Source organism: Brachycentrus maculatus, unplaced genomic scaffold (assembly GCF_059751285.1).
Source record: "Brachycentrus maculatus isolate JH-2025_06_01 unplaced genomic scaffold, ASM5975128v1 h1tg000065l, whole genome shotgun sequence".
Classification (NCBI taxonomy): domain Eukaryota; kingdom Metazoa; phylum Arthropoda; class Insecta; order Trichoptera; family Brachycentridae; genus Brachycentrus; species Brachycentrus maculatus.
Genome location: NW_028280819.1, coordinates 71597 through 90939, shown reverse-complemented (window position 1 = coordinate 90939; position 19343 = coordinate 71597). Strand labels below are relative to the sequence as shown.

Genomic DNA, 19343 nt, shown 5'->3' with positions numbered 1-19343 from the left:
CGGATTAATAATTCTTTCATCGTACTTTTGAAGGTTATTCTAAGACATTAAAAATTCTGGATAATAATTGAATACTTGTGTATAAAAACAACAATGAAACATTTTTAACTGTAGACAGGGGTTTTTTAATCATAAATATCCTGTATTATGAAATGTGTTAACATGGATTTTTTATCACGTATTAAAAGTATCATGTATTTAATATAATTTACGGGGCTTACGAACGTCATAGGCTGGTTTAAGTTATCACTTTACAAAAAAAACTTCTATGATAAATCATTCCTGTAATTGGAGATAATCCAGATTTATGAACAAGTCTTTGGACACACTCAAAATATTGTAAATATTATAGTTCTCTCTTAAAACTCCTAAAATGAATTCAACAAAGGTATATTTTCAATTGGTCTAGGTTTTTGCGTAGTATTTTTCAGATTTATCTTCCCTATTCTTTTCTTTATTTATTTTATTTTATTTAAACTTCATGTACTGAAAATAAATAAGTACATTGGCGGGCTTTTTGCTTAAAAGCAATACTCTCTAACCAACCAAAAACAGATCAGTGATATTGATCAGTGATACCATATAAAGCTGTTTGCAATCAATGGGTAGATAGTACTTGAACATAAAAAAAAACATTAATAAAAAATTGACATTTCAAAACAACACAATTACAAAAGATGATTACAAGGAGGGCAAAGGATAAAGAAGTTTGAGGAAGGAGGTAGAGGGGAAAACTAAGGGAGGAGTATTGATGGACAGTTAGGATTGTCATTCATGTAGGACAGTATTCTTACTATCTTACCTGCAGACAAGACTCTAAAGGTAAGATTTTTTTTAGATGGGAATTGCATTTATTATTTACCTTGCTTATTATGTACAAGGTTTATAGATCATTTAGTGGATTTTTGTTTCTTCTAGCTAATTAAATGTGTTTCTATTTGAATCTGTGTTGGGAACAGGAGGGATAATCTAGTGTGGGTCAAATAGGAACTTCTCAGCATTTGCTCAATGCTGGGAGGAAACTACGTAAAACTCCTCAGGAGAAGGCAGACTGTTGACTGTCATCAGCAGACCTTCCGTTCTACTAGAAGAGGGTTCGGCATTTTGTGTCCTACTTTGGTTTATGTTACCAATGTCAAAAAAAAGGTAAGGGCTTTGCAGGTGATTCCTTTTTGAAAAATGTTCATTTTCCAATTCAAAGATGGTTTTTTTCTAGCAATTTAGGAACCTATAGGACAAAATATTTTAAGATAAATCCATACCACTGTACACATCTGTAAATATTACTGACTCAACTTAAGGGATGAAGGAATTATTTTAATGATATTTCCAAGTGATTAATGATCAAGGTAGACAAAGGCTCGTATTATAATAAAGACATATTTCCACTTTTCTCTGTTCTGAGGCGACTATTAATCAAATCCAGAAAAGGACTCAGCTTTTTAATTCTCCAGATTTCCTTTATTAAACCGAAAAACCAACATCTCTCTTTCCTCAAAGGGAGATGTTGGTTTTTCGTACTAGATATGCAAGAAAATATTTCAGAAAAATAATCGTGTTTTTTTATACGTTTACTGAAGAAAATTTAAAGGTTTACATAATTGCCATAATGATATTTCACAATAAGTTTACCATTAAATTATTTATCAATAATAATGCAATCACTAATAAAACTCACTGGTTTATTTGAATTTTCGTTTCATCAACCTTTTTGATTTTTTTTGTACAAAATTCAAAAATACATTATTTTATTTCTATTTTTTGGTAATTGTTTAATTTTTCTCTCTATAAACATAGATAACGATAAATATATTAGTAAGTTACTTTTCATAGATAAACATAGATAAAGATAAATATATTAGTTGCAATTTGAGTACTGCACTGAAATTAAACGTAGGTACTTATTCAATTTCGTTCTGTAATATGCTTATAAAATATGCACACAGTCGAACCTGAATATAAGAGACCTTAATATAAGAGAAACCTCTTCAAAAAAGAACTGGCTAAAAGCCTCTTCATTTTTTATCTCTCTGTAAAAGAAATAATTTCGAGAAATTGTTTTATTTGCAACATTATGGGTGGATCATAAATTCTTCAAAAATCTGGCTTGGGGTTATTTTCTTTATTATCTACTCGTCTATATACAAGTATTTATGTATGTTTACGTATATTTATAAATGATGAGAATTGTGATGCACAAAAAGTAAATAAATAAATGAGAAATAATAAAACGAAAAATCAAAAAACTTCCAGGCTTCCATATTCTTCTTCATCTATGCTGAGACGTCAAAATGTAAAATTAACTCATGGCAAAAAGTCGAGAAACCTAGATTTGTATAAAATAATTAGGAGACTTGGACTTAAAAATTATGTATTAATTTAGGTTTTATCTAATGAGTGGCAAAGTCTTTGGTAATTTGGTGTAATTTTGAGCGATAAACAAATTATACCACAGTCGCATTAAATGTAATCACCATAATTTGACCAGGCACTGTTAATCAGAGAGCGTGCAGTAATTACTCAAAGAGCTTTTGCTCGTTAATATATCATAATTAATTTTAGGATCGTCATTACATTTTTCTCTTACAACAGAGATATAATAATTATAATTAATGGATTTAATGAAAAGCGGTTTTCGCACAGGCGCATGGAAATACGAATTATAATTATTCGTGAGACGCGAAATGGGTATTCGTTGGTCTTAAACCCACCTGATTTTCAGCCTTATTTTTATGTTTTTAAAACATAGTTGTTGATTTTTTTTTAAATTTCACTTGATAAATACCACCGTTCTTTATCATCATCTATCGTAATACATATTTCGATGTATTCCGTACTATTTCAAATGCCGTATTTGTTATATTGATAATAATGTTATATTGATAAAATAGCTCTTACCCCCTGTTCACCCTTCAACTTCTCAAAGACACATCTCTAAAATTTAGTTCTAGCTTCACATAAATTATTTGAAAATAATGCGGAATACTATAAATTTTATCAAAAAAATATGTTTTTAAGTGAAATCGCAATTAAAATAAGTAAATATCACCCAAAAACAATTTTAAATAACGGTGTTTTTTTTACATAGAAAAAAAAATATTACTTATACTAACAGCGATCATTTTTTTTTAAATGTGCAATGTAATAATTAGCAATTTTTTTAAAAATTTAGTTTCATACAAATTCTGCGTTGGTAGAACAAAGTTCTTATTTTCTTCTTAATACTCATTTAATTAATTACGCAATTAAGCATCCTGGTAGTACGAGATCCGTTCAAAGTTAAAACGTTTATTACACAAGTTTTAAGTTGAAACCTTCGTATCATTCTGTAACATTATACTTAACGGCACTCGAAATAATCACGCATGCAATCTGAGTAAGTTGTTGGAAAGTATCAGAGTGATGAAAATAAGCGTTTAATTTCATCAATATCTCACAGTTGATGTGCGCATTTATGTATTTCTTTCATTAAGAATGTCTCTTACCCCTACGGCGTTAAATTGTAATAATAAATTCCATTAATTGATTCGGCATTCGCTTTTTGGTAATATCTATCCATTTTTAATTTACGTTTTAATCAATTAATACCACTTTATACAAAAATATATTGCGCCACATTTAACAATGAATTTTATATCGGTGTTTAAAAAAAAACCACTTTTTACAGCACATTTTAAGAAATAGTGGTATTTACCAAGTTAAATTAGTCCCAACTAATAATTAAACTTTTACCCTTAAATATATATTTTCAAGTCTGACCGTAAAAATCTACATATCGCTCACTCATTTCAAGAACGTCATAAATCAAAAATCGTCAATTTTTAGTTGTGAATGTTTTCGAAATGCCTAGAAAATGTACTATATCCCAGCAAAAGCGGCATATTTTTAACTTAATATTTACCCGCTACAGGGCAGAAAATATTGTTTATGCACTTTGAAGAAAAGGTATTGTTTAATTATTTTTTTAAATATATTAAACATTTTTCAAATGGAGAAAAAACCTTCAGGTTTGACCTAAAATATCTGTTGCACAGTAAAAAGTTCAATAAGTGGCTTGATATAAATTTTTAATACATTGTATTATATTTTTAAACTTTAAAAACATTCTCCTGAAAAATCTGGTTTTTTGATTTATGACGTCCTTGAAAGGAGTGAGCGATATGTCATAGAATAAAATAACAACAATGTAGTTTTTTCCTTATGAATTCATGTGGTGAAAACTACATAGTTGTTATTTTATTCTATTAAATCCAGTTACACCAAAAAATGTCAGTACAAAACTTAAATCTAATAAAATCTATGTTCATTATTTTTATTTTCTTTATATGTATATTTAACCAAATACTTTTGTATTGATTTTCATCAATTCTGAATAATAGTAACCCCTTCAAATGATTAGTAAAATCTATGAATTACTTTATATGATATTTGTTTCGTAGACATTAATATATTTAATTTAATTATTTCAGATACCTACATTGACTATGGCTAACATGATGATTCTCGAAGAAGAAATTGTAAGTATTTATTAACCAATTATAAATACAATAACACATGAGTTGATTAATTGAATGTATGACGACTTGTACCCACGTGATAAAGATTTTAATACCTATTGTCATGATCTTTATTGCACTCGGTTGATATCCTCACAATTTTACTCATTCAAAACTAAAAATTAAATATAATTAAAATGTAACTTTGTTTCTAAATCACTATGGATATTTTATTATAACTAAATTATAATGTCTATCGGTTTTGAAGCTAACTGGTAGACATTATAATTAAGTTATAATAAAAGATTTTAATTATAGAATGGAATATCACAAAGTGAATGCTTCAAATGATCTAAAACATCTCACATTCAGATGTAGTGCGAGAAGAAAAGGATTGATGTCTTTATTGTATTTAAGGTGACGTGAAATTCTTAACTTTAACATTTTATCATACTATGCTGTCAATGTATTAGAATTAAATGGTTGATAGCTGTTATCTCCTCTTAAAATAAAACTTATCTTCGAAGATGTACGTGTAAAATGTTTTGAAAAATGACCATATTCAAATATTTTTTTTATATGGGGGGAGTGATAGAAGAGTTAATATGAGACAGTAAGGGTGCTAAGGCATCAGGTTCGCGCCGCCCAGGATGACCACTGCTGACATTTCGTCAGCAGTTCTCGTCAGAACTTCGGGACGCGGAAATGACTTAAGAGGATGCGAAGGAGCTGGCAGCTGACAAAAAAGCCTAGACACAATTTGTGGACTCTATATGCCCCCCTTAGGGAGCGGATATGGTCGAATTAAATTTAATTAAGAGTGCTAAAAGTGACTGGATTTTAAGAAATAGATAGATTTAAGAAATAGTAAGAAATAGACCACGCTAATGATTTTAAATGTCAAGCTGTGGTTCCGTGGTTAGTGTCGCGGACCCTTGAGTCAGAGTTTCTGGGTTCGAACCCACTCTACCACAATTCGATATCTATTTCTTATAATGAGTCGCTTAGGCTCACAGAAATAGTATGAAATTAAGGTAATTTTGTAAATAATAACGACTCAAATATTTTTTCAATTCTATTTAATATGAAATCACGTATAAATTCGATCTTGCCAATATTTATTCAGTGTTCATTTGCTTATATTTCCAACTAAATTCGCCTCATAAATGCGTATTTTTTGGAGATAAAAATCATTCGATCCTCTGACAGCTCAGAGAATATGGCAATAGCTTAAGAAACTTGTAATATTTCAAGTACCTAGTATGTTTATTGTAGTATTTTCCCTCTCCTGAGACCAATACTTCACTACTGTACGTAAGTAGTTGATTCCAAATATTTTTAACTTAATTAATCAATTATTTTTCAAAAATTGAATATACATTTTTCAAGCTGTATAAACGAGCTATTAAAAAATCACCAACGTCTTGGCAAACACATTTATTTACACATATGCAATTCCAGTTTAGCAAATAACTCCTGCTATAAAAATTGATTTACTGGTATTACAAGTAAATAAATCCGCTGTGTTTAACCATACCACATTTTTACTAAGCATACAATAAATGTTTTCATTTTTTTTATTATTTTAAAACACATGACTTTACTATACGAACCGGATGATTTCATCGAAAAATGTATATAAATAAATTTTTCATGACCTTCCATTAAGTACGACTAGCTACCCTTTTAATGTTACCAACAGGTTGAATTATAACGTATATATATATATATATATATATATATATATATATATATATATATATATATATATATATATATATATATATATATATATATATATATATATATATAGAGCTCTTTGCGGTGGTATGGACATGTGGAGCGAATGGATAGCGAGAGAATGACTAAGAAAATATATGTGGCGAATGTGAGAGGGAAAACAGAACGTGGACGACCGAAAAAGACTTGGCACGATCAGATCAATCAGAACCTAAAATCTGGCAGTGTCAAAAGTCTGCGTAATCGGAGGGCATGTATGACTAGATGTATGGATGTGAAGGAGGCTAGGAGTGTATGTCAGGACAGAAGAGTGTGGCGTTCCATCCTCTCTGCCTACCCCTGCGGGGAAACGGCGTGATGGTAGTAGTAGTGTATATATATATATATATATATATATATATATATATATATATATATATATATATATATATATATATATATATATATATATATATATGTGTGTGTGTGTGTGTGTGGGTTTGTGCAAACAAAGTGGCAACTGTTAAATTTAGACTTTATTTCATATACCTACGATGTTTGATTATTATGTTGAGTGCATCGAAACACGTGTCACAATAAAGTAAAACATTAGGAGTATTCATCTTAATGTTATTTTTTTCGTAATAGTTTTTACATATCGAAAATTAGTGTAATAACAATATTTCACTCGTGCATTGTAGAAATGCATTTTACTTGAAACATAGTACTATAACTCAATCTTTTATTTGTTTGTTTATGCGCTATGCATATTTATATAGCAGATGATTTATATTTTAAAAACATATTTACTGTCTTGTATTATTTGTCTTGAAGCCCTGCTTTCAAAACTGACTTGAGACGTTAGTATAAAAGCTGCTACAACTAAGATAACGTTACTATTCATACTTGTGAAAAACAATCAATCAACATGCAAATCCAAAATATCCTTCTCGCCGTCTTCGTGGTCGTAGCATCACTTCTGGTAAGGACTTCAATTTATATTTAATTTTTCAAATTTCATATATTAAAATAAAAATAAATCGTTTTTATTACCACGATTAGTTTACGACATCCTTAAAACATGCCCAACAAAGCGAAACAGCTGTTACTAGTATAAAAATAACTTAAAATACTGGAAATTAATGTGGCTTAAAAATCATATAAAAAATCAAATACACACCAACAATATTTCTCTTAAACGTTTTTAAAGAAATTTTATACATGTCTACTTGATTAAGCATTTCATTGCACATTTCTCCGGCTCTATTTGAAAATATTTGCTGTTGTTAAGGTAACATTTTTTTAATGGTCACAAACTCATATTATTTAATTAGAAAGCCAAAATCACTCGTAAACTAGTAGAGGCTTATTAAAAAATCTAAAATTGCATAATTATCCTTCACTATTTCATCTCTACTGAGGAAACTAAAATATAAACGGATAAAAATAATTGTATGTTTTAAATAATTTACATTTCAAGCACTTACTTTGTGATTTTCTATTTTATAATTAAAATGCAACTTTGTTTTAAAATCACTATAAATATTTTAGTATAACTTAATTATAATGTCTACCGGTTTCGAATCAGTCTTGATAAAGAAGCGGTTAGCTTCGAAACCGGTAGAACAAACTAACTAACTAACCATCACGCCGCTTCCCCGCAGGGGTAGGCAGAGAGAATAGAGCGCCACACCACTCTGTCCTTGCAAACATTCTTCGCCTCTTTCACGTTCATGCATCTCCTCATACATACCCGCCGATTGTTACGACTCCTAACCTGACCACTTTCAAGTATTTGGCATACCTGATCGTGCCATGTTTTTCTCGGTCTTCCTCTGCTTCTTTTCCCGCTAACATTCGCCTCATAAATTTGTTTTACCGTTCTTTCCTCACTCATTCGTTCTACATGTCCAAACCATCTCAACACACCTTTCTTAATTTTATCGATAATGCTTATCTCAGCTTTGCATTCCTTCCTTATTTCACTATTCGCACATCTATCATACATCGTTTTGTTACACATTCTTCTGAGAGATCGCATTTCGACTGCATTCAGTCTACTTTCATCCTTCTTTTGCCAACTCCATGTTTCACTTCCATACATAAGAGTTGGAACCAGGACTCCGTTGTGCACAGCCAGTTTAGCTTCCGCTTAGGTTTTTATTTGCTATAACTGATTTCAGTGCACCATTCACTTTGTTCCCAGCATTCACTCTCCTTTCTATGTCTAAACCGGTTGACATTATAATTAAGTTAAAGTAAAATATTTATAGTGATTTTAAAACAAACTTACATTTACATTATATGTATTTTTATATTTTTATTTCGTTTGTTTCACTCTTGACGTCATATTGACAATATCCAAAGTAGGTTTCGGTAATTTATTTAATATCGGTTCAATTTATTCTACTTTTAGTGTAATAGTAAGGTTCTCAAACTTATCGAAATGTAATTATACGAGTATTCAGACAATGTAGTTTGTAATCATATATTTACATATGTCACCTTTTTTACAGACAACTGCATCGGCAGGACACTCGAGGTACAACCCATACAACAAGTACCCCAAGTACTACAACAACTATGACTATTAATTTATTTTAAGTCATAAGTATTGACAACGTTTATATGAAAAAAGCTTATAACACCAGAAGTCTATAACAAATTATGAAATAAATTATTTTGGAAAGTATTAAGCCTTTAATTATTTATATTATTTTTTGACATCTCATCAAAGATGAAGAAGAATATGGAAGTCTGGGCATTTACGGGGCTTACGACCGTCATAGGCTGGTTTTTACACTCGTGTAACATTCACCAATTCTACCCATTATTGACAACCACACTACTCAAATTCTTGGAAGTTCTATATATATGAACCAATTTAGAAACCTTGTTCTTGAATCACTAGAACTTCACTAGAGACATCTATTGGTGAGATGTAAAGAAGCTTTTTATTAAGCAGAAACTCTTATATTAGTATGTGAGATCCGAATCCTGGATTATCACACACATGAGAAACGCCAGAAAATACCATTTTCATTTTTATTATTAAGCTTATATTATTATTAAGCTTAGCTATATAAGCTTAATATTACCTTTAATTATTCTTCAGATTTCGATTGGTTCAACTAAATTCTAATCATTTTTCGACATCCCAACATAGATGAAGAAGAATATGGAAGTCTGGGCATTTACGGGGCTTAAGACCAACATATGCTGGTTTTAGAAATCACTTTATACACGTGCAACATTCACCAATTCTACCCATTATTGAAAACCACACTATTCGAATTATTGGAAGTTTTATATATATGGTTCAATTTTGAAACAAAGTGTTTGAATCACTAGAACTTCACTAGGGACATATGTTTCTGAGATAAAAAATAAAGTATGAAAAATAACCCATAAAATTGGATATAATCCAGATTTGTGAACAAGCATTAGTCCACACTCAAAATTTTGCAACTAAATTCATTTGCATAACAATTAAACATGTTTTCAGGAGTCCTCCAGCATATTAAATAATCAGGTTAGGATCATGCATACCTCTTAATAAAAGGGTCTCTGGTGAATAAAAGTTTTTCAAACCAACCATAGATGTCTCCAGTATCATGAGCGACATAAAAAGCGTAATGAGATTTATGTTATATGTAGGAGTTCCAAAAACTTAAGAAGCGTGGTTTTTAATCTATGTAGGATGCTGAATGTTACACGTTTGTAAAGTGATCACTTAACCAACCTATGACAAGTCATAAGCCCTGTACAAACCCAGACTTCCATATTCTTTATCATCTATCTTCAGATGCCAAAATGTAAAAATTACTTCATTTATTGACTGGGCAGTCATATTGCGGTCATATAAGTATATCCATTTTTTATATCTCGACAAAGATGATGTAGAATATGGAAGTCAAGGCGTTTACGGGGCTTACGACCGTCATAGGCTGGTTTAAGTGATCACTTGACACACGTGCAGCATTCACCAATTCTACCCATTATTTACTACCACACTCTTCAAATTCTTGGAAATTCTAGACATTTTTATTAAACTCGATACAGAGTTCTTGAACTCGACTTGACACGAGCGACATCTATAAAATATAAAAAATGTATCCATGAACTTACCTAAAATAAATCAAATGAATTAAAAATTTAAATATCTATCCTTTTGGAATTTACGTTTAATGTTTAATTAAAAATGTGTTAAAATAACTTGAAAGTGGAGAAACATGGATTTGTTAAAATGATTTGAATACACCTTTAATATTTTTAGTTTTATAAAATTGACAGTTCATTTTTAATCCACTAGCTGCTCATATATCGCTCACTCCTTTCAAGAACGTCATAAATCAAAAAACTTGATTTTTCAGGAGAACGTTTCTAAAGTTTAAAAATATAACACAATGTATTAAAAATAAATACCAAGCCACTTATTGAACTTTTTACTGCGCAACAGATTTTTTTAGGTAAAGCCTGAAGGTTTTTTCTCCATTTGAAAAATATTTGGTATATTTAAAAAAAAAATTAAATAATGTCTTTTCTTCAAAATGCAAAAACAACATTTTCTGCCCTGTAGCGGGTAAATATTAAGTTAAAAATATGCCTCTGTACATTTTCTGGGCATTCCGAAAACATGCACCATTGAAAATTGTCGATTTTTGATTTATGGCGTTCTTGAAAGGAGTGATCTATATGTTAAAAACATTGTTCACATTAGTTTTCAGTCCTGTAATGGACCAGATCCACAAGTGTTTTTGTCTGAGTTAATATAATTAAACCTCGTTACTTGGGATTCCAATGATTCTCTAATACTTATTTTTACCATATGGTTCATAGAGCACCGCATAAAAATAATGCGAAGATAATTTGATCATGAATTATTTTTTCAATAATCAGATCTGATCCAGCTGGAGGAATATAAATGTGATTATTAATTAGATCACTGGAAATAATAATAATTATAAATTTGGATAACTTATTTAGCGCCATTTCCGTAAAATACTACCTCAAGTGCGCTTCACTGTGAATGAATTGGGGAAAAGATAATATTGGAAATGATTTAGCAAATATATTTGTTTTTTTTTCTAAAAATCATCTCACTTTTAATAATAATAATAAAACCCTTATCCGCACCCCAATGGTGCATAGGGCACTGCGTCATATAAACGCAGTGTTATCTTGATCGTTTACACATGAAGGAAAGGTGATCAGCCCTCCGCTTCAGGTACCAGTCCAGGGTAATATTGAATAAATATGACAGTGAAAAAATCACTTATATTTATTTTACCCCCCTTGGGAATCGAACCCGGGACCTCCAGAACGGTAGCCGAGCGTGCTGACCATTACACTACGGAGGTAGACAAACACTCACTTTTACTAACTCTAACTACTGATGAAAGAGCATTCGGTCCCACAACAGCAAAGGCACGATCCGGAAAAGGCTTGACTCTTATACGCATTACAATTAAATGACAGCATTTTGAGTGTGTCCGAATACTTGTTCAAAAATCAGGATTATCTGTAATTATAAGAATCGTTTTCATATTTTTTTCGACATCTCAACATACAAAGATGAAGAATAATGTGGAAGTCTGGGCATTTACGGGGATTGCGACCGTCATAGTCCGATTGAATTGGTAAATATAGCACGTGTGTAAAGTGATCACTTATCCCGATGAGATGTCAAAAAATAATATAACAATTAAATTACATATGATAAGATTTGACCATTTTGTACTTATTCCTACCCGTATCCGATCCTATTGCTGCATAGTAAGTAGCTACACTGAATCGTAAAGAAGTGTTCTTTTGATCATTATATACATAAAGGAAAAACATTGGTGCCTAAGGCACTGCATCTTTCAGAAGCAGTGTTATCTTTATCGTTATATACATGAAGGAAAGGATATCAGCCCTTAAGGTACCAGTCTAGAATAATTAATATTAGAGAGAAAATCAGTTATATTTATAATGACCCCCATGGGGATCGAGCCCGGTAGCCATATCCCCTGACTGACGTATGAGTGATTTAAAAAAATATATTTATCACATATTCAAGCTAAGATGTTCTTTACGTTCATTTTTATTTCATATTATCCTACACTGGTAACTGAAGCATAAGATGGATCACCTATCCTTTTTATGATCAATGATCAATTTTACGTTGCATCAATTCGATGCAGTGCCTAATGCAACATTGGGTTCAGTGAGTCGGCGTAAGAAGATCGTGTACCTTACATGCCTTCAGAGAGCCGTCTAGGCTGTCCACTGTTAATAAATTGGCAGTGGCACGTGGAGTACACAAAACGTCCTCAGGCATACATATATGTAAATAAAAGGCGTAATTCTTTGTTTCACTGCATTTTATTAAAATTCATGGGCATTTTAAATGGAAATGTTTTCAATCTTTATGACTTAAAATAAATCAATAGTCATAGTTGTTGTAGTACTTGGGGTACTTGTTGTATGGGTTGTACTTTGAGTGTCCTGCTGATGCAGTTGTCTGTAAATAAGGAGAAAGAAAATATGTAATGACAAATTTTATCGTTTTAATACACTTATGAATACATTTTAATAAATAATTAGCGTCTTACTATTACCCTTAACGTTAAATGAATTAAACTGATTTTAAACTGTTGCTTTTGTCTGTATGAAAAATATTTAAAAAAATACAAAAAAATATTAATAATTTCTCAGTAGAGGTGAAAAAATTAAGTTTAATAAAGCAAATGTAACCGTTTTATAAACCTTAAAAACCAAATAAAATATTTTTGTTAAAAAATATATAAGAAGAAATAGAGAGACGAAAAAATAACAGGAATAATTAAAGGAATTAAACACTAAATTTAAAATAAATCATTCCGTCTATATAAGTTAAATGATATTTAAATGTGGTCGGTAAAAATTTGTGAGACCATAAATTTAACTATGAAATGTGTATCATATACTTTTCATAGTATATGTATACATGCAAACACACATGTTTACGCACAAACATTTTTTAACTCATATATAACTAAAAATATATTGATTTTATGCAACTAAAAATAGGCATTTGAATTTGTTTCAAATCTTTGATTATTATTTTCTTTTTAAATTTAAATAAAATGATATTCCAGAGCTTGTCAAAAATCACGTTTAAAGGAATTTTTTGCATTTTACAGTAATTTCTTGAAGAAATTCACCTCTATTGTAAAAAGGGCAATTATTGTAATTTTAGTTAAAGTTGTTTCGCTAATAGTGTAACGAAATCGATAGATTTAATCTTAGAAAATGAAATTTTAATATAAAAATTGAGTCCGTACCAAAAGTGATGCAACGACCACGAAGACGGCGAGAAGGATATTTTGGATCTGCATGTTGATTGATTGGTTTTCACTAGTATGAATAGTAATGTTACCTTAGTTGTACCAGCTTTTATACTAAAATCACAAATCAGTTTTAAATATCAGGGCTACAAAATAAATAATAAATCTGTTTGTAAACTATAAATCATCTGCCATATAAATATGTCAAGTGCATTAAACAACTTTAAGATTTAGGAATAGAAAATGTACCCAGTAAAATGCATTTCTACAACGCACGGGGGTCTAGTGAAGTACTTATTAGAATTGGCAATTTACTCTCAAATATAGATTATTTTTCAACTCATTTATGAAACTTAAGAACTTCCATCAACCCCTTAATATTTTACTTCATTGTGACACCTGTTTTGATGCACTCAACATCATTAACAAATACCGTATGTAAAACATAGTTCAAATTGAGAGTTGTGCTCTAAGGACGATCCATAATTAACATTATGATAAATGACTATCGCCACCTTATTATCCATGTTACCACTGATAAAAACAGGAAACAGCTACTACCCACTCTTCATCCCTCAGTGTCCCGAGGGCTACAGTTTTTTTTTAAATAAACTTATATGATGACATTAAAAATACATGCATGATATTGAAAAATAACCCCACATTATCCTGAAGCATTAAAATAATAATTGTCATTACCTCAGCAGGTACAAAGGCTTTTTTTTATTAGTTCATAACAATGTGTACTTGTTTTATTTTACCAATTATTATGCATAAACGCATTCAGTAAAAAGTAACCTTTCATTTTGATATGCCTTTACAGGGAGTAATTGCTTATTTTTTCAGAACAGCAACTTAATAGCGTTGTCTTAATAACCTTCTTAGCTTGTATTAAAAATCTAAGACATGCAATAATTTAACATTATTAGACTAGTTTCATTTAATTAATTGCATCAAATGTTATGATACTAATATTAATCTTGTCACTAAAATCCTTCGAAGCTTTCAATAAGTATAAGTAGTAAGACTGACAAAAGAAACTTCATGAAGTGCATAGTAATTACATATCTGTCCGAACTTAAATCAGAGTCAACTATGATTTCAAAGTACGGTAAGGTTCGATTCATCGTACCTACATATGTCTTTTCAACGCAAGTATTCTAGTAATATCGACAAGCATTTGTAAAAAGGTACACCTTTTCTATTTACCTACTTCAATTGGGGTTTCAAATTATTTTTTTTTCTCATTAAAAACCTTGGTTTTGAGTACCTACTTAAGGATCAAGATAATAGTCGAAATAGTACCTTACGCACAGTTTGGTTTGGATAAGGGTTAGAAGGAGAAGAAAATACGTATATTTTAAAATTAGTATGATGAACAATTGTGAAAAATAAATTGAATTTTTAACTTTTTTAATTTTTTTAAATTGGTTCAGACGTCGTATTTGCATGTGAATGAGGACTCATACGTTTAATGAAGCGTTGCTAATTGTATTAATTTTATCATGAGAATTAAAATTTAACACCCAAATCTAACATCTTATTCATACAATAATTTTATTAATTGATTCAGTAACCACTTTCATCTATCCATTTTTAATTTAAGTGTTACTTGGCAAATAACACTATTTCTTAGAATGCACTGTGACACGTTGTCATACGTTATTTGAAAATAATGCGGAATGCATCGAAACACGTGTCACAATATATTTAAAGAAATGTTGGTATTTACCAAGTAAATAATAATTTAAATGTAACATCATTTCTCAAATAATTCATAGATGTCATTCTTTATTCCTTCGTCGTTACTCCTAGATGGGGTAAAAAATGTTATGAACGTCAAAAATTAATAAAATTTAATGCAAGAAAATTTCATGTTGATTCAGATGGAATTCATTTGGAAAATTACAGAAAAAAGACATTGTTTATATTTGCGAAATAAAAATGGCACATGAATCAATACGTTTTATGAGTTTTATTGCATTATGTGTGAGTAATACCAATGTTTTAAATCAGAGTTATTATTAGATAGGACTGCAGACAACTATGTATGTGAATATCATATATGTTTTGAATTCCCAGTTGTTGTAATCGATAACCCCGTTGAGGATTTTCGATCGATTTTCAATGAGAATGTCTCTTTCGTATAACACGGTACCTTCTTTAAAACGCGGTTTCGATATTATACGGCACAAAATTTGCGATTATTAAAACACAGAATTAATATTTCAATTCAAACCCTTATCCGCACCTCAATGGTGCATAAAGCACTGCATCATATAAACGCAGTGTTATCTTGATCGTTAACATATGAAGGAAAGGTGATCAGCCCTCCGCTTCCGATACCAGTCCAAGGTAATATTGAATAAATATAAGTGTGAAATAATCACATATTTTTATTTGACCCTCCCTGGGAATCGAACCCGGGACCTCCAGTATAGTAGCCGAGCGTGCTGACCATTACACTACGGAGGCGGACAAAATCTGAATTAATATTACATGATGCAAAACTTGTATTTAATATCTCACTGTATTGATATAATACGATTAAAAAATTATTTAAAAAAAATATTTTCTTTCAATCAGGGGATATTACAAATGTTTTTTTTTTCAATAGCGATGGTTGTTTATTTGAATTTAATCGATCTGCAATAAAAAATAGCTTTAGCTAAATAAATAAATCTAATCGTTTTAGCTAATAGCTTTAGCTATATAATTAAATCTGTTTCGACAATTCGAGATCTAGGTGTAATACTCGATGAAAAATTAACTTTTAATCATCACATTGAGAGCATAACCGACAAAGCACTCAGAACACTTGGATTTTTATTACGTACAATTAAACCTTTTAATCAAACGATCACTCTTAAAACGGTATATATTTCTTATGTGCGTAGTTTACTTGAATTTTCGTCGCCAATTTGGTCTCCTTCTCATAAAAATCACTCGGATAAAATTGAAAGAATACAAAAAAATTCGTCAAAATCTTAAATCGTAAAGAACATATTTTTTTGCCGACTACCGCGAAGCGTGCTCATTCCATAAAATCCAAACTCTTGCTGATAGACGTACGATAGCTGATATGGTTTTACTAGCTAATATCCTTTCTGATAAAATAGATTCACCAGAACTGGTTACCCGCATTCATTTTAGGGTACCGCAGAGGCAAACGCGTTATAATCAATTTTTTCAAGTAACTAAATGTAACACTGATTTTGCCAGAAATACTACTATTAACCGCATTATGGATACTTATAATAAAATGTTTAATGACGTAGATATATTTGGGAAAAGCACTAATTCCATAAAAAATGACATAAGCAGGAAATTAGGTGAATGATTGATCGTTGCCGTTTGTTCAACAAGCCAACTGTTTAAATAGGTACTACACACACACACACACACACACACACACACACACACACACACACACACACACACACACACACACACACACACACACACACACACACACACACACACACACACACACACACACACACACACACACACACACACACACACACACACACACACACACACACACACACACACACACACACACACACACACACACACACACACACACACACACACACACACACACACACACACACACACACACACACACACACACACACACACACACACACACACACACACACACACACACACACACACACACACACACACACACACACACACACACACACACACACACACAAACACTCATACACACACACACACACACACACACACTCACCCCAACCAACATAAGGATAGCATTATCGGAGGATTTTTTTAATTGGCCATAGTTTGGTTAATTAATGTTGTATAATATATTGTTTTAGCTGTAAAAATCCCAAATAAAATAAAGTAAAATAAATAAAAATAGTTTTTTTATTGAAAAATATCCTTTAGTAGTTTTTATCCTTTTTATGTCGGTACGTAGTGAAATAATTGCAAAGTTCTTTGGCTTCTTTTAGAGAAATCCTGAAAGCATTGGAAGATCGAAACAGGTAATTGCGACTACGTCAGATGACTTTGGTAATGATGGAGATATAACTTGTGAAGATGAGATTCAACGAACGTTGACAGAGAAAAAAAGATAAGCTGTAAATTAAGAAAAGATTGATAATGAAAATAAGTTAGGTGAGATTTAAGATTTGTAGGTGCTGTCATTTCTTGGTGGAACTGCATTTTCAATAATAACTTTGTAATTTTTTCCACATGAACTTTATTTGATCAGAAACCGGGTTTCGTCGTAACCGACATCGTCAGACTGGTCAAGTCAGTCGATGTCTGTCAATGTCTGTCACCAGTCTGACGATGTTGGTTACGACGAAACCCGGTTGCTGGTCAAATTAAATTCACGTGGAAAAAATTACAGAGTTGTTATTTTATTATATGAGTTTTGTGATCCTAAAAAGGCGTTTCTATTTATTTCAGAGTAATCATTTTTCGAAAGTATTTTACGTTATTTTTTTTATTAAAATTATAAAACTAACTATTTTTACGTTAATATGTTTTATTAAAACGATATTTCAGTCATAAAATTGTAAACATTACGCCTTGATTTCGATATAACACCGTACACATAACTTTGATTTTTATAATTTCAAAGTTTCGTATAACATGGTTTCGATACAACACAGTTTCTATTATCTTGATACCTATTCTATGACATATTTTAACACATGTTTAATTAATTTCAAAAATTGTAAAAGAGAAAAAAAAAACACTTTATGTAATAATACTATTCATACTTTGTTATTAGCAATCAATCAATATCTCCTTCGTGTTTTATAATCTGTTTAGTGATGATTGGTTAGCTTTTTTCATAGTCAGTCTCCACTTGGCTCTATCCTCCGCTCGTCATTTCAACTCGTATCCAAAGCGTACCCGCTGCAGCGGGTGTCGGAGATAATTTGGTCCATAGATTAAGCGGAGTCGTCCTCTGTAGTTTGTGCCTTCGCAATAAGAAGCAGGCATGGATGTCTTATATTATGACCTTTCCATTTGGCTTGCTGTTTTCTATAACCTTGTGTTACTTTATTAAGTAAGCATCTAGATTCCCCGGCCGTGCTTAGTACCTCGTTGTTCCCTACATGTTCCGACCAATGAGTCCCCATTATGCGCCTGTAGCACCATATCTCAATGGCCTCCAGCCGTCCCCATTCTACCTACCTGATAACCTACGCCTTCAGACAATGATATGCTCCAGACTTGAGTTTTAGTTTAACTACTACTACTACTACTACCCTCACGCCGTTTCCCCGCAGGGGTAAGCAGAGAGGATGGAATGCCACACTCTTCTGTCCTGACACACACTCCTTGCTTCCTTCACATCCATGCATCTAGTAATACATGCCCTCCGATTACTCAGACTTTTGACACCGCCAGATTTTAGGTTTTGATTGATCTGATCGTGCCAAGTCTTTTTCGGTCGTCCACGTTCTGTTTTCCCTCTCACATTCGCCACATATATTTTCTTGGTCATTCTCTCGTTATCCATTCGCTCCACATGTCCAAACCACCGCAAAGAACTCTTCCTAATCTTTTTAATTATTCGTCGTTCAGCCTTTATTATATCTTCGTTTTTAATTCTGTCATACAATGATTTTCCACATTTTCGTCTGAGGGAGCGCATTCCAGTTCCATATTTCGCTTCCATACATTAGTGACGCCGTTATGAACCGCTAGCTTGGCATCCATGGACATATTCTTATTCGCAATCACTCTGTTCAAAGCACCATTTATTCTATTCCCTGCATTCACTCTTCTCTCAATATCCTTATCCACTTTTCCATTCCTTGGG

At 31.4% G+C, this 19343-nt stretch overlaps 1 protein-coding gene and 1 long non-coding RNA gene across 6 annotated transcripts in view; one reads left to right on the top strand and one right to left on the bottom strand.

Moving 5' to 3' along the window:
* cmpy (crimpy) overlaps positions 1–19343 on the top strand; it is a 314343-nt gene that overhangs the window by 224547 nt on the left and 70453 nt on the right. Inside the window, exon 4 of the mRNA XM_088256644.1 lies at positions 4470–4517. The gene's annotated coding sequence lies outside the window, so the exon portion shown is untranslated. The remainder of the gene's footprint in view (positions 1–4469; positions 4518–19343) is intronic.
* Positions 12566–19126, bottom strand: LOC148311375 (uncharacterized). Of its 5 annotated transcripts, none has more exons than XR_015837260.1 (3): positions 19063–19126; positions 13523–13671; positions 12566–12720 (listed from the first exon to the last, which is right to left on the bottom strand). It is a non-coding gene; the product is annotated as an uncharacterized LOC148311375 (long non-coding RNA). The 5 variants fall into 5 exon arrangements; XR_015837259.1 differs by lacking the exon at positions 19063–19126 and adding an exon at positions 16428–16446 and having other exon boundaries at positions 13523–13639; XR_015837261.1 differs by lacking the exon at positions 19063–19126 and adding an exon at positions 16363–16381 and having other exon boundaries at positions 13523–13639.